Genomic DNA, 19374 nt, shown 5'->3' on the forward strand with positions numbered 1-19374 from the left:
AAGAGGGCAATCTGCCTCCCTAGATTGACAAAAATACAATCTTTTTATTTTCATTTAAAAGAAGAAAATAAAAATTCCCCCTCCCTTTTTCCAAAAATATCTACTTTGTACCATAATTTACGAAAAAAACCTCCTTGCCCCCCTCCCAAAAAAAATTGGTCAATTTTTGCTACTGAATAGATTCCTACCCAAGGTCACTGCTAAGAAAAAATTAATCAACTTGAGCGCATCCAGGGGTAAACGGGATTAACTAAAATGAAAAAAAACGCTGCGAGGTATATTCTGGAAATTGTTGCGTCTTAATGTTTCTAACTGTCCTGTACCAAGTCAATACTACCAGCAAGGGCCGTATACAGGACTGTTTTTCAGGGGCGAGGGGGGTTATTGGGGACCAAAACTTTAAAAACCACAATAAAAATTTCTGGGGGTCAAACCGAGTACCAGCCCCCTGGATACGACCCTGCTACCAGCTCTTCTGTAACAAATTGATACCACGTCCCAGTATATGTCTACAGTCTTACTTGTGGAACACAGGATGGATGCAAAATTTTTCAAAGTACCAAGGACAGTAAAAATGAAATCTTATTGGCTAGGGGAAAACTTTCTCAACCATATATATATCTTCGCTATTTTTATAAAATTGGGAATAAATTCAGTTTCTAATGAAAAAGATTTCCATATGCAGTTTTTGGTGGTAATAGGCGCCAATTTCAAAAAAGGAAACGTGGTAGAAAATCAACAGAAAATAAGCTAAAAACATATGGCTCCAAGGAGTTTTAAAATGTTTAGCTTTCTTTTGAAAGTACATTTATCTTCGAGAATCAATAGATTGTTGATGTTTGAATTTTTACGAGCGATAAGCATTGTCAAACTTAAGTAATTACTTTAGTTTATTTACTTTCACTTCATAATTTTCCCACTACCAAAAGAAAAATCTTAGGAAAGATTTTTTTTCAGGGATAAATAGACCTAAAATGGGTCAAGAAGGGGGGGGGGCAAATAATATTTTCATTTTGATGTCCTTTGTATTTTGAAATAATTAATATAGTGTATCTACGACATTAATATCTATGATCATTTGGATATACCATTAACATCTAAATCATTATTTTGTCTATGGGCTGTATTAGTACCTGTCTCATTTTTTTCTAGAATCAAACTTTTCTAAGACCGTGCACTTAGAACACAGACACTAGTGACAAGGCCAAGCCCAGATTTAGCAACTTCAGCCAAGAACTGGCGGAAGCCGAGGCTAATTCGCGTTTCAATTGCTTCACTTTGCTTGTCACCTTGAGCCATCAAGGCTAGGGAGCTTAATTCACTTGCAAATGAATGTTGTCACAACAAATTAAAGGCAGCGAAGCCTCTTCAGGGAGAAGGCTCGCGCCCTTGGTTGTTCAAGGATACAGTCATCACTTCACTCAGTTGAGACTCAGAGTTTGACTCTTGGAAATAGGCCATCGCCTCCCTTGGTCAATAGTTCGACCCCTTACTTTTTTTAATAACGTCATCATTCCCCAGCACAGACAGTAATATGATTTGAGTCTAGCTCAATTGTTTTTGTAACCTTAGGCGAAAGTATTGATAACTCCAACCCCCATATAAAAGCAATAATTATAAACAGCCACAACACATTCAATTTGGAATATCTTACTTCGACGAGTTCACGCAGGGATCAGAGCAGACCCATCAATTACAGTGCAGTGCCTACAAAGGGGAGGGTAAACTGAACTGGTGCTTGCCTTAACGTTAAGCTGAAAATAGAAAATCTGAACAGAACGAGGGACCTAGGGAAGTAAAAGCCAACTTATGGCTCGAGTAGTCAAAAAGGAGTTGGAACAAGGGATGGGAGCCCCCGACAGAGGAGGAAAGCTTCAAGCTGCGGTGATTAAGAATAAAGTTCAGATTGATTACAAAAAAAAAATAACTACAAACACAGCAGGACGTTATGAACTGTGTTTCATGGGTAAATTGCAAACATATTGTATATTCAAAGTACAGCCTAATTTACAAGTATTTTGCTTTCTAAAAAAAAATAGCATAGTCATCTTTTTTTCCAAAGCCAGGTCTTTTCATAACAGGACGACCCCATAGGCTATCCACCGCCTTGGTAACCCTCCAGCTTTGGTGTCCTGTGCGGTCACATAGTTTACCTTTATGGCAAAGAGACAGAGAGGCTTAGTTAATTTTGGAATATACAAAGATAAAGAAACAAGCATTAATTGAAACCTTTTTTTCGGACAAGATGTAACATTTTAGCAAAGGAAACAAAACAAAACAAGTAAATTAATTTATATAGAGTCCATATGAGCATAATATATATATAAATATATATATATATATATATATATATATATATATATATATATATATATATATATATATATATATATATATATATATATATATATATATATATATATATATATATATATATACATATATATATACAAACGTGATTGTGATTATCTATTGTTGATTCTGAAGCTAATACATAGAGAAAATAAGAAATGAACAACCTTTTTGATTTATCCTGACCACTTGTAGTTGAAGCTGAACCATACCCAGATTCTGAAGGCTTGGCAGACATAATACTTGAGATGATGCTTCCTTCGTAACTTTCAAGAATTTGTCGTGCCTCCAATCTATTGTGGATCATACCTCCAGACTTCTGATTACTTTCCATTTTAGTAAATTATTAATTCTCTAAAAGATATATACTTATAAGTAAACGTTGATGATATAAACCAGACTATCAAACAGTTCGTGGTAACGAACTGTAAGTAAGGAGCGACCCGGCTCAATGGTAACCGAAACTCTAGAAAACGGGTTTTTGATACCAATAGATATATCAAAAGAATGAGATTTTAATTCTGATTTCAAATATATAACTTTCATCAAGTTTAGTGCAACCCATCAAAAGTTAGGCGCCTGAGAAAATTTGGCTGATTTTCGAAAAAAGGAGGAAACATCCCCTAAAAGTTATAGAACCTTAATAAAAATCACACCATCATATTCAGCGTATCAGAGAACCCTACTGTAGAGTTTTCAAGCTCCTATCTACAAAAATGTGGAATTTTACATTTTTTGCCAGAAGAAAGAACACGGATGCGTGTTTGTTTGTCTGTTTGTTTTTTTTCCCCAGGGGTGATCGTATCGACACAGTGTTCCTAGAATATCGTGGGAGGGCTCATTCGAACGGAAATTAAAAGTTCTAGTGCCCTTTTTAAGTGACCAAAAAAATGGAGGGCAACTAGGCCCCCTTCCACGCTCATTTTTTTCCCAAAGTAACCCGATCAAAATTTTGAGATAGCCATTTTGTTCAGCATGGTCAAAAATATTATAAATATGTCTTTTAGGATGACTTAATCCCCCCGAAGTTCCCAGAGGGAGGGCTAAAAGTTATGAACTTTACCCAATGTTAACATATAGTATTGGTTATTGGGAAGTATACAGAAGTTTTCAGGAGGTGTTTTTTCTGGTAGTGGGAGGGAAGGGTGGGTCGGTGGTTATGTTGGAGGATCTGTTCATGAAGGAAGTTTTCATGGGGGAAGGGAAGTTGCCATGAAGGGGGCGCCAGACTTGCCAGCATTATTTATTGGTTATTGGGAAGTATACAACCATTTTCAGGAAGGATTTTTTCTGGAGGGGGGGGGGGCAAGACGAGGGGGTTACTCTGGAGAATATTTACGTGGAGGATGTTTATTTTGGGTAAAGGACACTTCAATGATGGGGGCGCCGGATTTCCAAGCATTATTTAAAAAACGATCAGAAATTAAATAAAACAAAAAAAACAAGTTTTTTCAACTGAAATGTAAGAAGGAATATTAGAACTTAAAACGAACAGAAATTATAAAGTATGTGAGGGGGTTCTCCCCCAAGTCAATACCTCGCTCTTTACGCTACAGTTTTTTTTAGTGCTTTCAAAAGAGCTATCTATTTTAACTAAACGGCCTTTGTGATTCAGGGCTTTGTGAATCAAAATTTTTTTTAACTTTTAACGTAAAGAGCGTTGTATTGACTAAGGGGAGAACCCCTTCATATAAGTAATAACATATACGTAATAAAAAAAAACAATAAAAAAATAAGCGATACGGCTCAATAGTAATCAAAACTTTTAAAAACAAAATTTTTATGTCAATAAATGTATCAAAAAAATGTGTTTATAATGCTGATCCTAAATATATAAATTTTATTAAGTTTAGTATTACTCATCAATGGCTACGAGCCCGAGAAAATTTACTCTATTTTTTAAAGAGGGGGGAAACAACCCCTACAAGTGAAAGAATTTTAATGAAAATCCCACCGTCAGATTCAGCGTATCAGATAACCCTATTACATAGGTTTCAAGCTCACATCTGCAAAAATCTGCAACTTTGTATTTTTTGCCAGAAGAAAAATATACAAATATAGAAGTTAGTTACGTAAGTTCATTTGTAAAGACATCCATTTAGCAAAAGAAAAGTAAAATTTTTATGCAAATAAAAGCTGCATTAACTAAAAAACGGTCAGAAATTAAATTAAAAAAAAAAAAGTTTTTTAAACTGAAAGTAAGGAGCGACATTAAAACTTAAAACGAACAGAAATGATTCCGTATATGAAAGGGGCTGTCCCCTCCTCAACGCCTCGCTGTTTACGCCAAAGTTTCACTCTGTCTCACAACTTAATTTTTTTAAACAATAAAAAACTTTTGCGTAAAGAGCGAGGCGTTGAGGAGGGGACAGCCCCTTTCATATACGGAATAATTTCTGTTCGTTTTAAGTTTTAATGTCGCTCCTTACTTTCAGTTTAAAAAACTTGTTTTTTTTATTTAATTTAAAACAAGTTTTAAAAACAAATTCTTTTTTTTTCAATGAGAATATTAGTACTGTCTCTCCACAACATTCAGTCTTAACCACCAAGTAAAAAAAGGACCTTAGGTGGCAAAAAAAGGAAAAACACAGGAATCCAATGATTAAAAACAATGGGTTTGGATGCATGACTTTGGCAGTCAGACAAAAAGCACTTTGGCCCATTTTAAGACGTCCTTTTCAGGCAAACCATTTTTTGGGGGATTTTCACTAAAAACTATAGAGACAAAATTGCCCCCTCCCATTTAGATTTTGAAAAATTCATTTCTTTTATATCTTTGTTAAAAGAAAAAAATCTTCACCTCCACCTTTATTTCCATGAATAAGTAGTCCTGACTTGAGCCCATTTGAACTCATCCTTTTCCAAATAATCATTAATTAGTCTGGTTATATTTTTTTTTTATATACATTGCTCTTTGATTGGCTTTATAATTTCATTATTTTCAAGAAAAATAGAGAGTAATTCTTCATTTCTTTTTAACCAATTCAACACAAAATACACTTAAATCTGTCACTGGAAGCACCAATTAAAAACTGTCAAAGTTAGGAAACATGCTAGCAATACAGTTGTTCCCCTTTTTTATAAGAAACCCTTTGTTATGCTACATATTGTAAAAAAAAATAACAATAAATAACAGCAGTAGCATAAATGATAATTATATAAATAATGAAAATGGGATTAACAATAGTGGCTTATTTTTTAATAAGTTAATATTCAGCAAATTAAAAGCAGTTAATCAAAAAGAGCTCTAAACAAAAAGTTGGTAGATCTTGCTTGTTGACCAATAATCTAACTACCTTCTAAGCCATCAGAAAATGTGTCATTCATAAACTGCAATGATCAGAGTCAAAGCAGTAGCATTAACATAGTGAAGAGCAATGGATCTTACTTTTCCTGCCAATTTGTATAGAAGGAATGGCTGCAGAAACTTGGGAGGGAGCTCATTCAATTAACTCTAAAATTTTCAGTGCCATTTTAAAAGGCCTGGGGATTGCAGAGTGACCAGCTCCCTCCCATATCTTTTATTACCTTTGATGGCATCCTATCAAAATTGTTATTTATACATTTAGTTCAAATGATCAAAAGGTCAAAGAAATTTCTTTCATCTCAAGATTGAAACTGGTATAGATTTGCCTTCAAGCAATTTTCTTAGCTATACAATAGGCTAAAGAGCAAGTAAAGATCAGGATTTGAAAACTCCTTCCAAGGGGATATTAAAGGCTCTGAATTCATTCCTGGAAAATTTATTTACCTTCCCTATATCAACAACTTTCCAAAATCTCAAAGGCTGAAAAGTGTAGTTTTCCAAGATCTTCAAATTTCTAAGTTCCATGCCAAAATCCCACCCTACCTGCTTAGATACCATATACATGTTTTGATTTTATGGTTATCATGAATATATACTTTTTTCATAACAGGGCGATTCTTCCCTCAAATTGAAACTGTTCATATTTTCAGACATTTAAAAGATCGACCAAATAGCAAAAAATTAAAAAAATATCTCAGAATCAGGCTGTTGAACTGACTCTCTTTGTTTTGATGCTCAAACTCAAATGAATGAAAGAAATTATTACATAAAATGGTTTTCTAGAGAAAATCTTATTACACTCTTTGAAATAGTACAGCTCTGTAAATATAATTATTTTGCTAACATAGGAAAGATTACTAGCATTTCTAAGCTCTCTGTCTTGTTTTTGATGGGTAAAAAAGCATGAAGACAGAAATTATAAAAAGTAAGAAAAAAAGTATATGAAGTAAAGTAAAAGTATATAAAACTGAAAAAAGAGAGAAGTGATTACAAAAAATAAGACAAAATCATATAGATCACACATAAAAAATATGATGAGAACTTGTAGAGTTCAGTCTTATAGAGCAATCTTGCAAGTGTTGGGCATCATTGAGCAATGATGTTTTTAATTTGGTTATCAAACACCAATATATCTGAAAAGTTTAGACTTTTTAATGATAAAAATTTAAGCATCTTTAAAGTAGTTTGTTTAAAAGAAAGCACTGAAATTAAACCAAATAAAAATTTCAAAATCTGGTTATTATGAAGCAATGCTGCAAGCATTGGATGCTACTGAGCCGAATTGACATTTTCAGTTTAAGTTTGAAAACTGAAAACCAATGTATTTGATGCCTGCAGACTTTGGTAACTATAAACATTAAAGCCTTTTTAAATCAAATTAACAGATCAATAACAATACTCATGGCAAAAAAAATAATAGCATTAAAACATAAATAAACACACATCAGTTTGGGTAAAATAGAAAGAATTCTTCTTACAGGGGCTTCAGACATCAGCTCATGGGTACTCAAGCATGTTAAATGTAACAGTGTATTCTCACTGATATTGCCACCTTTTCATGTTGTTTACTTTTTTTCTACAATTATGCAAACTTTCTTATATACTAATAACATGTGATAATTAACTTCAAACTCAAGAATTTTGCATATTTAGAATCCCCATAAAATGCTGATTCTATGAACTGTTCAATTTTTTTATTTCATGCTTGTCATAGCCTATAGAAAAGAGGATTGTGGAAGGCTGGGAAGGGATCCTGCAACATTGTGAACTAATACACTTGCTTGTACTTATATTATGCTTTGCTATTTGCTTGTGCCTATATTATGCTTTGTTATTTGCTTGCATGTGCTTATGTTTTGCTTTTGTTCTATGTCCTTGGGTTTTAAATAAATTGTAAACCAAAGAATTCTACAGATCATTAAGTTGTCAAGAAAAAAAAAACTCCCCTTTTAAGGTTCAAAACTTATTGCTGGGAAGACAAACAAGGCTGTCCAATTATTTTTCTTTCCTAATTTGTTGTTATGCTTCCATGATCTCCTCTAACTCTAATCCCTTTCATTTGGTTTCTAAAGGATTACTCTGAACTCCTGGGCCACCCATAAGGCTATATACAAAAGTTTTGTGATTTTTTTTTTTTTTTTTTTGTTAATTAGCTATATTGGGCATTATGAACCAGCAATTGATGAGAAATAAGCAAAAAAATTATGACAAACCTACAAAATCAGCAAACCTTTGTATATAGCACAGGGCTAGGCTATATCTAGCCCTATCAGGGGTAGGAGTTGGGATGTAATTGAGACAACTGTAATTATTATATTTGAAAACAGTGTTGAATTGAGAACTAATGGTATACTTTGCTTTTTCCTATCTGATTTTGCCTTAAACTATATGGCCTTCAAATGTAAAAATGTATACATACAAAAAAAAGTCAGTTTCTAAGTAAAATATACCACTGAATTCAGTTTTACAAGCTGAATTAAATTGGTATTTGCCAAAATTGGCCAAAAGAATTCACTGCAAAGCTGTCCTTCCCAAAGACACGTATAAGCAGCAATTTGTTCTATCTGGGTATAAACTGGTACTGTGCCTGTAACATATGTGCTTTTACCTATGAACTGTCATACACAGTGTCATGGGTCTACATGCATGTGATTTTACCTCAACCAGCCAGACAAAATTTTGCATATGTATTTTTAATCCTAATTTTTCATTGTTTTTTAATCTTAATTTTTAAACAAATTATCAGCAACATGATTGCAGCTAAAGATGTGGCCTAAGTTTACAGGTCTGAAAAATTCAAAATTCACCACAGAGATAAGGGAAAAGCAACACTAAGTTAAATTTACATGATTATTTTGTATTATGTACTGATTGGAAAAAAATTAGTGTCTACAAAGTTTCAGTTGATCAGATAGCATACATTGGAAGCTGGAGTGTATCATTGTAGGAAATTGCATGTGGTCAACCAAACACACACACAAAATTAGCCTCCATTACACTACCTAAGAGAGCTGCTGGTTTTGTGAACAAGCTGTAGTAATATACCAGTTACTGGGACCTGGGAATATGATCTTGACTTTGAAATAGATAGTTTTCCTGACAATGAGCTAAAATTCAAGAAAGATATATCTGTACATGATAGTAAAATATTACGCAATAATACTTATATTTATTTCTCTGATTACATGGACATTCTCATTTGCCCAGAAGCTGCCCTTGAGAAGCAACAAACAGTTCTTGAACTGTATTGAAGGCAGTGACCCTGCCCTAGGAATTAGAACTGCCCTTGGCAGAACTTGAAAATCAAGAAAAACAAGTAACACCATATTTGACTCTAGGCTAAGTCAGGCTCTAACATACTGCCAAAGACCAGCTCAGATGAAAGGTATTTACATTGACAAACAATTAAAATTTTATACAACAGTTCTTGTCTGTTAAATGGAACATGCTCAAGAATTATGCTGTCTATGATCTGATAAAAACCAGTTTGCCTCTAAGGAATCAGTTATGATTTGCTTATTTTGAGTGACAAAATTATGATATAGTCTAGGTATATCTTAATTAAATATCCAATATTTAGAAGTGGTTAGGGATTTTATATAAAGCATTCTGCATGGGTGTGGTCTGCTTTCTATAATTCTTTGCTATAGTTTCCATAGTTTTGTTTCTAAGGTATTATTTTATTATTATGTTCTGGAATATTTCATTAGGATTAACCAAACTTAACTTCTTGGGTGTGTTTGGTTTAACAGACAAGTACCAATATAACATTTGAAACTTACTGAATTATGCAAGATTTAGGCTATATATATGCTTTTACTTTTGGAGGGCTATAGGCTAGGTCTATACCTTTACCAGGGTGGGACACAATTGTGACAGAAAATTACTATGTTTGGAAAGAGTACAGAAACTAAATACATTAATTTCTTCTTTTTTTTATCTGATTTTTGGGTAAAATTCTAGTTTAGCTACTCTTTGCTATCTTGGAAAGGGGTTAGGTTAAGAAAATGAAACTTTCAGTAATGAATCCAGGGCCAAATGCATACTCTGTGAAGGTATTGCCAAGCTTCTATGTTAACCCTTTTCTGATTTATAAGTGTTAGAAATTTACCTACTTGACAGGTCCTATACCTAGGCCTATTGATATTTTGATAAAACAACATTTTGCCTTAATTTACTGTTAGCCTACTGGTTTCTTTTTTCTCTGGCTTTAGTTCTGAAAATAGTTGTCTCAACATTTATAGATTCAGGCCAACTGTAAGCTAGGCCTAATTGTCTATGCCTAATCTTCTAACCCTCAGAAACAAACATCCACCACATGGCTAATATGGGAGTAAAGTCCATTTGTGATGCAAATGAATGTTATATTTAGATTTAGGATGCAATTCTAGGTAGGCTATATATTTGCACATTAGGGGGGTGGGGGTATATATTCTGTGAATATATAGGTTCTAAGAAATTTATGAATTTCTTAAAAAAACTGGAAAAACAAGGAAAAATTTGAAGATAAAGGCTCGCCCCCTGCAAAATGTGTTTACTCGGATTATTCTCCATATTCTGGAGTAAGAACTGTCTTCTAAATATGTTTCCTTATGTCCAGCTGGACTCCTATGCTTAAAATACTGGTTGGCTAATTTAAAGATTTGTATATATATATACACTGTCAAATTAGCCATCTGGTTTATCCCCTCAGAAACAGGGAAGATAAAGCCTAGGCTAGATCTAAAAAGGGATACCACCAGATTGCTAACTTGACAGTGTATATATATATATATATATATATATATATATATATATATATATATATAATATATATATATATATATATATATACAAATCTTTAAATTAGCCAACCAGTATTTTAAGCCTAGGAGTCCAGCTAGACAAAAGGAAACATATTAAGAAAACAATTCTTATTCCATAATATGTAGAATAATCCTAGTTAACACATTTTGCAGGGAAAGAGCCTTTATCTTCATTTCTTTCCTTGTTTTTTTTTTCTAAGAAATTCATGAATTTCTTAGAGCTATATATTCACAGAATATATACCCCCACCCCCCTAATGTGTGAATATATACCTAGAATTGCATCCTCAATCTAAATATAACATCCATTTTCATCAAAAATGAACTTTACTCCCATTTTAGCCATGTGGTGAATGTCCGTGTACACCTAGGCTACTCAAAGCATAATTTAGGTTCTAGACCAATTCCTGAATATTTCATGCATCCAACCTACCAGGAAACAATTAAATCCAAGTTTTAAATAGGATATCCAATTCACCTAGGCCTATCTTAAGATTTAAGTGTAAACTTGGGGTTTGTCACAGTTTGTGGTCAAGCTAAGACACAATTGCCCAGCAAAAACAAACTGAGGAAACAAAACATCTCCAAAACCAAAGAATCAACTCTGCCGTCAAGTTAGCCATTTGTGTCTTGGCGGCTCTGAGAAAAAGGGAACTATGTGTAAAAGTTCCCAATCAGAAATAAGGTTTCATAAAACCGTCTACTGCTGCTGGTAATGGGCTTACATTTGGAATGTTGAGGAAAAGGTGGGCGAGAGAGGGGGGTTAGTTGCCCTCAAATCACTTTCGACTATTACTAAGGGCACTAGACTTTTGAATTTCCAATCGAATGAGCCCTTTTTCAAGTTTCTACGACAAAGATTTTAATAAAAACTTATATGCCCCCAGGGCATTACTTATAACCCTTTCTCTGAAGACTGTGAGCGGAGTGCCCTGCGCAAAGGTATAATTTCCTGAACTTTAGCTGCATGGAACAAAATGGCTATTTCAAAATTTTGATTGGGTGTATTTGGGGAAATGGTGGGCGTGGAAGGGGTGTTAGTTGCCTTCCAATTACTCTCGACTGTTAAAAAGGGCAAATGCCATTTCAATTTCTAATCGAATGAGCCCTTTTTGAAGTTTCTACGACAACGTTTTCTATAAAAACTTTATATGCCCCCAGGGCATAACTTACAGACCTTGCCCTGAGGGCTGTGAGCGGGTTGTCATCCTCAAAGACCTAATTTCCAGAACTTTAAACTACGTTGAACAAAATGGCTATCTCAAAATTTTTGATTGGATGTGTTTGGGAAAAGGTGGGCGTGAGAGGGGGGTTAGTTACCGTCCAATCACTTTCAACTATTAAAGAGGGCCCTGGCCATTTAAACTTCCAATCAAATGAGCCTTTTTTGAAGTTTCTATGACAACGCCGTCTATAAACATCTTATATGCACTCAGGGCACAACTTAAAACCCTTGTCCTGGGAGACTTGGGAGATTGTCATCATCGGAATCATATATTTTTTTTGGTCATAACTAACGATGAACCAAATAAATACCAACATAGTGAGGTGGGATGGGTCTTGGGAGCAGAGGTGCGGGGGGGGGGGGCTAGTTTCCGTCCAATTGCTTTCGACGCTTAAAAAAGGGCACTATCCCGTTGAATTTCCAATCGAATCAGCCTTTCTTGAAGTTTCTACAACAACGCCTTCTACAAAAACCTTATATGCCCCCAGGGCATAACTTAAAACCCTTGCTCCCTGGGTTGCAGGGGAATGTCCTCATCAAAAACTTATTTTATATCTGTAAATCAACTACGCTGAACAAAATGGCTATCTCAAAATTTTGTTTGGATGTGTTTGGGGGAATGATGGGCGCGGGGGGGGGATAGTTGCCCTCCAATCACTTTCGACTATTAAAACGGGCAATAGCCCTTCGAATTTCCAATCGAATGAGCCTTTTTTGAAGTTTCTACGACAATGCCTTCTATTAAAACCTTATATGCCCCCAGGGCATAGCTTAAAACCCTTGCCCCGAGGGTTGTGGGGGAGTGTCCTCCTAAAAAACATATTTTCTATCTGGAAATCAACTACGTTGAACAAAATGGCTATCTCAAAATTTTGATTGTATGTGTTTGGGGGAATGATGGGCTTGGGGGGGGGCTAGTTGCCCTCCAATCACTTTCGACTATTAAAAAGGTAACCAGCCACTCCAATTTCTAATCGAATGAGCCCTTTTCGAAGTTTCTACGACGACTCCTTCGATACGAAGTGCCCGGGTATGGAGAAACCAAAAACACATTGTGCCCACATCGTTCTTTCCTTAGGCAGCGCTAGCGCGCCGCCTATGATACCATCTTTTTCAGGGGAAAAAAATAATAGCTTAAATCTTTTCGGTTTTTTCTTTAAGAATTTATAGTTTGGCCTGCTATTTGTATGCTGTAGAAACTTTTTCAACAATTTTTAACAACATACACCCTTTTGAAAATCTTGACACAAATAGCAGTCCTTAATTTAGTTTTATACATTCTCTATTTGATATGAAAAACAAAACTTAATACCATTCCCAAACAAATCTATCTAGCCTGGATACGCTTACACTCTTTTGATTTAGTTAAATTTTAAAGGCAGATGTAGTAATAGAAGTAGCCCCGAAAGTTTGAACTGAATACCCTCAGTCGTTCTTGGGATATTGCAGATACGTCTAATTGGGAACCAGCATACACAGAGTGCGTTTTGATTTAATTTTAAAGCAACGTCTAGCTTTTAAGCATAATGGGCAAATTGCTTAGTTGTGGGGGATTAACCTACCCAATAAACCTAGAATAGTTACTAGACCGTCAAGCTATGCTGAACAAAATGACTGTCTTAAAATTTTATTGGAAGTGTTCGGAAAATAATGGGCTAAGGAGGAGGACTAATTGCCCTCCACTCACTTTGGACTCTTAAAATGGGCACTAGAACTTTTAATTTCCAATGAAATTAGCTCCTTTAAAATATCAATGATGTTACTAGCTCTGATAGAGCAGTGCTGCCTACAATATCGCTAATATGCCCTTTTAGTACCTCCATGTATAGAGTTTTTGTGTTTAATTAAGACTCTCCCTAAAAGTTTCAGCTTAATGCCCTTGGTGTCATTAGTTGCAGTAACCGTAGAATTAGTATTAAAAGTATGCACATAGTTTCTTCTGGCTAGTTTAAAATCCTCCGAAACTTACCCTGAAAGGTCTAACTGAAAAATGTAAGCCGGTATTGTGATATTACTTTGCCATCCGTTTGAGAATCTACATGATCGTAGTTTGTTTTTGTTTAGTTTATCATCTGCCTAAAATTTTTCTTGAGAGCTTCACCTTAATACCTTAGCTTATGTAGTAGCAATAGTTGTAGTAGCATTTGTGGCAGTATGCGCACAGCACCTTTGTTTTTTTTTTCCAACATCCCCTTCAATACACAATGAAAGTGTCAACCTAATACCATGAACAGTTCCTGAAGCATCGTTGATACATCCTCTTGACAACTTATGTGGGCATAGCGTTTTTTTATTTATTTTAGTACAAGTTCTCTGAAAAGGGCATTAGAAATTCCAATTTTCAACCAAATGAGCCTTCTCTAAAGCTTATACAAGCATACCTTTCATAAAAACTTTAAATGCCCCCGGGGCACAGCTTACAGCCCTTTCTGACAACCCAAAATGATAAGCCAACAGAGCCTTTGGGGGTTTGTTTCAACCCCAAAAGTCTTGTTATATGATCTTTGGACTATTTTGCATGAAATTGCTATCTCAAAATTTATATTGGTTGCATTTCGAGAAAATATGACGTGTGTGCCTGGGGTGAAATAGCTGCCCTCGGATCACTTTGACTCTTAAAAAGAGCACTAGAACTTCTGATTACCAATCCAATGAGCCCCCTCCAGGGTTTATACGATCACCCCTTCTATAAAAGAAGTATATACATCCAGGGCTTAGCTTAAGACCCTTGCCATGAGGGCTGTGGGGGGAGATGTCATCCTCAAAGACATAATTTCCAGACGTTCCACCTACGCTGAAGAAAATGGTTATCTCAAAATGTTTCTTTTCTTTTTTTAGGAGATACTGCTAATTAGCTTTCTGACAACAACTTCGGATGTCTTTTGAATTTTTGTGTCAGATGTTCACTAAAATCTTCCGGATCTGTCAGAGACATCAGAAAACTTGTAATTCCTTCTGTTCAGGATTGTCGTTCCTAGTGATTTATCATTATTTCTAGTGATTTCTTATGTTGATTAGTGATTTTCTTCTAGCTAGCGATTTATAGTGATTTTTGTTCTAAAACGAGTTATTTTTTCCTAACTCTAGTGATGTTCCGCGATATAGTGTGTAGATTTATGATTCAATTGAATAAATCATACAAGATGCTAAATAATAAAGAAAACTCAAAGTAGCGATTCACTGCAGTTCCTAATATGTTCCAGATTAGCATTTGTGCAAATATACCGCCTTTGAAACCTCCAATTTTTCCCCATATATCCATTACAGATATAGACCCCAGAGTGTTATTACCAAGATAGATAATAGGCGAAAATAGTTAATCTAAAAATCGCAAAAATGTTCTATAATTCCTATTTCACACCGTTTTGTCTTCATGTTTATGGTTTTTTTCTCTGTATCGAATCAGTTCAAAATTAGATTTTCTTCTGTTAAAACCTATGAAAGGGAAGTGATATGAATACACCCTCTACATCTGCAAATAGAACAGAAATGTAGTCATTGAAAGACAAGAGGGTAGGTATACATTAAATATAATTTTCTCAATGAAAAAAGAAATCATTGAAAAAAAGGACTCGATGCTTTTTATAAAAGGATTTGTGATATAACTAGACAGATTAAATCGACTGTAGTTTGATGATTGAAGTCGGTTGGGAGTAAGGGGCGGGGTTACTTTAGGAATCATCTAATGATTGTAATCTTTACTTCAAATATCTAATTGAAACTCTAATACTTCTCCAAATTTTCTTATTTGTAATTGAAACTCATAATAAGTGCAAATAACATACTATTCTTTAAGTGTTTTGATTTATTTGCTAACATATCAAACAGTTTGTGGTAATGAACTGTAAAAATGGAGCTACAAGGCTCAATAGTAACATAAGCTTTAGGAACGGAATTTGGATGTCAATCAATATATCATCGGCTTATTATGTTGACTCTAAGTATATAAGATTCATTTAGCTTGGTTTTACCCATAAAAGGCTAAGAAACTGTGAAAATTTGTCTGATTTTAGAAAGAGGGAGTAAACACCCACTAAAAGCCCAAAAATTTAATTAAAATCAAACCATTAGATTCGGCGTATCAGAGAAATCTACTGTAAAGGTTTCAAGACCCTATCTGCAAAAGTGTTGAGTTTCGTATTATTTGCAAGAAAAAAATATCGCAGACGCCTGTTAATCTTTTTTTTAGGGGTGACCGTATCAAACAAACGGTCCTAGAACATCGGGAAAGGGCTAATTTGAACAAGAATGTCTGCAAGGACTGTTATTATTACAATCAGGAATCAGATGACATAGTTCTCCAACTCATTCAATTGCTGGTTCGTTTTGTTTTGACTGAATGAATGTTTTTCTTTTATTTCTCAGTTATTCGCTAGTATCCGTCGATAGCGGTTCAAATTTTTGGATTTTTTGCAAATCGCGGATATTGGTGAATGACTCACTGCTATGGTTATTAATTGAAAACCTTTTCCACAAAATAAGTTATTCAAAGAAAAGTAAAGAACCCCATTAAACAAAAAATTAGCAAAAATAAAATCAAATAATCTACCAAGCGTGAAACTACCACAAATCAGGCTCAATAAATAAATGAAACCAAAAACGAAAAGAAATTACAACAAATAACCGAGTCAAACTCAAAACGAGCAGAAATTAAAATGAGTTGGGCTCAAAACCCCTATGTTTTCCCAAGGCCAGAACAAAATTTGCACTTTACTTAATAAAATATAAATGTTTTTACTTTTATAACTTTAATAAATCAAATAATATTAACATTTTGGTTACTAAATATCAGTATATGTACATTAAACTTCGAACTTTTGTTTAAAGTTCGAACAAAATTCGTTTAACATTCGAACAAAAGTTCGAAACAAAAATTCAAACGTTCGAACAATTAAAAAAATTTAAAGTTCGAACAAAAATTCGAACAAAATTTAAAACAAAATTTGTTTAAAGTTGGAAAAGTTCGAACAAAATTCGAACTTTTGCTTAAAGAGCAGGGCATTGACTAGGGGGCGAACCCTCTAATATACGTATTAAAAATATATGAATATAGAAGTTCGTTACAAAAATGTGGCATTTCCATTTTTTGCCAGAAGAAAGATCACGGATGCGTGTTTATTTGTTTTTTTTGTTGTTTTTCCCAGGGGTGATGGTATTGACCCAGTGGTCCTAGAATATCTTAGTAGGACTCATTGGAAAGAAAATTAAAAGTTCTAGTGCCCTTTTTACCGACCCCAAAAAATGGAGGGCAACTAGGCCCCCTCCCACGCTCATTTTTTTCCCAAAAACACCCGATCAAAATCTTAAGATAGCCATTTTGTTCAGCATAGTCAAAAATCTAATAAATATGTCTTTTAGGATGACTTAATCCGCCACAGTTCCCAGGGGAAGTGCTGCAAGTTATGAACTTGCAAGTTATTGCCCATTGCTTACATATTGTATTGGTTATTGGGAAGTATACAGACATTTTCAGGAAGGATTTTTTCTGGTGGGGGGGGGGCTGGAGGATGGGGTTACTCGGGAGAATCTGTCCGTGGAGGATGTTTCTTTGGGGTAAGGGACATTTTTATGAAGGGGGCGCCGGATTTCCAAGCATTATTTAAAAAACGATCAGAAATTAAATTTAAAAAAAACAAGTTTTTTCAACTGAAAGTAAGAAGCATCATTAGAACTTAAAACAAACAGAAATTATTACGTATATGAGGGGGTTCGACCACAAAACAATACCTCGGTATTTACGCTACAGTTTTTTTTAGTGTTTTCAAAAGAGCTGTCTATTCTAATTAAATAGCCTATTTGATTCAGGGGTTCATGAATTAAAAGAAATTTTACATTCTGGCATAAATAGCGTGGTATTGACTAAAGGGAGAATCCCCTCATATACGTAATAACATATACGTAATAAAAAAAATAAAAAAACAAACAATACGGCTCAATAGTAATCGAAACTTTTAAAAACGGAATTTTGATGTCAATAAATGTATCAAAAGAATGGGCTTATAATGCTGATTCTAATATATAAATGTTATTAAGTTTAGTATTACTCATCAAAGGCTATGAGCCTGAGAAAATTTACCTGATTTTTTAAAGATGGGGGGAAACATCCCCTACAAGTGAAAGAATTTTAATGAAAATCACTCCGTCAGATTCAGCCTATCAGAAAAACCTATTACATAGGTTTCAAGCTCATATCTGCAAAAATCTGCAACTTTGTATTTTTTGCCAGAAGAAAAATATACGAATATAGAAGTTCGTTACGTAAGTTAATTTGTAAATTACGTCAAAACCAAATTTAGAGACAGCCATTTAACAAAAGAAAAGTAAAATTTTTATGCAAATTTTGTTTACTTATTCAATGACGGTGAGCCAAAATAAAAGCAATCTTTCCATGAAATAAAATAAGCCCTCTAAGAGACGATCACTCCAATATAAGGATGATACTCCTAGAAGTAGAAGCCATTGTTAAAAAAATATCGCGAAAATTGTTAGGTGGTTCCTGAGTTCAGAGTTACCGTCGCGCAGGGTTAACCACCTTTACAAAAATTAATTTAATTTCTATTTATTACTTATTGTTCGACAAATATTCGACATCTATATAATTTAACAAATATTGCATTGAGTTTCTCACATCAAACCTTTTATTTTTTATCAGGGTTTTCAAAGTTAAGGTTTTCCTTTAAAAAAAATATTATTAGTACCTACATAATCTTTTTCAAAATTAGTTACATCTAAGTTCAACCTGAAAAAGGATTTTGAATGCATAGATCGCATATATTGAAAATATAAACGCCAAAACAAGGTTCCCAATTGAATTTCTATCCGACTGAGAGAAACAGACATAAAAGGAAAAAAGGGTTGACGAAACTGTTGAATACCCCTTTAGGGAGGGGGTATTCATCATCTGGGAGGGCTTCCATCCAACTGAGAGAAACAGACATAAAAGGAAAAAAGAGTTGACGAAAATGTTGAATACCCCTTAAGGAAGGAATATTCAGAAATGAACAGGTTTTTTTTTTTTTGCTGAAGTTCTTATGGAAACGTTTATCATTTCCATATTTGAATACATAGCCGTACTTTCCCATTATGCGGACACCTCGGGTTAACCACTATTGAGTAGGCAATAATAAAACCCGTTTTTGACGTGTTAACTGCTATAGAGTAGGCAATGATAGCATGGTTTTCATTGTGTATACGATATTAAACTTTATTTTTTTGGGGTTTAGGGGGGGGAAGGTACCTAGGTTAGGTTAGGTATTTAATACATGCAATGCTTTACAAAACGAGACAACAAGACGATTAGATTTTTTATTCGACAAAACAAAAGAAAAGAAGAAAAAGAAAGTAAAAGTGAGGCCACTGGGGTGCGAATAGCTGCCATAGCTGCTGACCAGGTTTTATTGAATGTGTTTCGCGAGTCCGTTTTGTTACTTGGCTTGTGAAAAGAGAACTTGACCCCCCCCCCTCACCCTTACACAGAAGTTGGATTAGTTGCAAACCATATACAAGTAATCAATAAATGAGGCTAGTTCTTATTTTTCACTAAGTTTGGCTGGGATTGGACGCCCCTTTCTTGTAAACCTGATTATAACAGGAATTTCGGGTCTTACTCCCTTTCTCATTCCCCAAAGAGGTTGGATGTATCCAATCCTGAACCTGAACCAATCATGAACAATTCTGTTCGATAG

This window comes from Artemia sp. Qi Xiang Cuo, chromosome 20, assembly GCF_049724085.1.
Source record: "Artemia sp. Qi Xiang Cuo chromosome 20, ASM4972408v1, whole genome shotgun sequence".
Classification (NCBI taxonomy): domain Eukaryota; kingdom Metazoa; phylum Arthropoda; class Branchiopoda; order Anostraca; family Artemiidae; genus Artemia; species Artemia sp. Qi Xiang Cuo.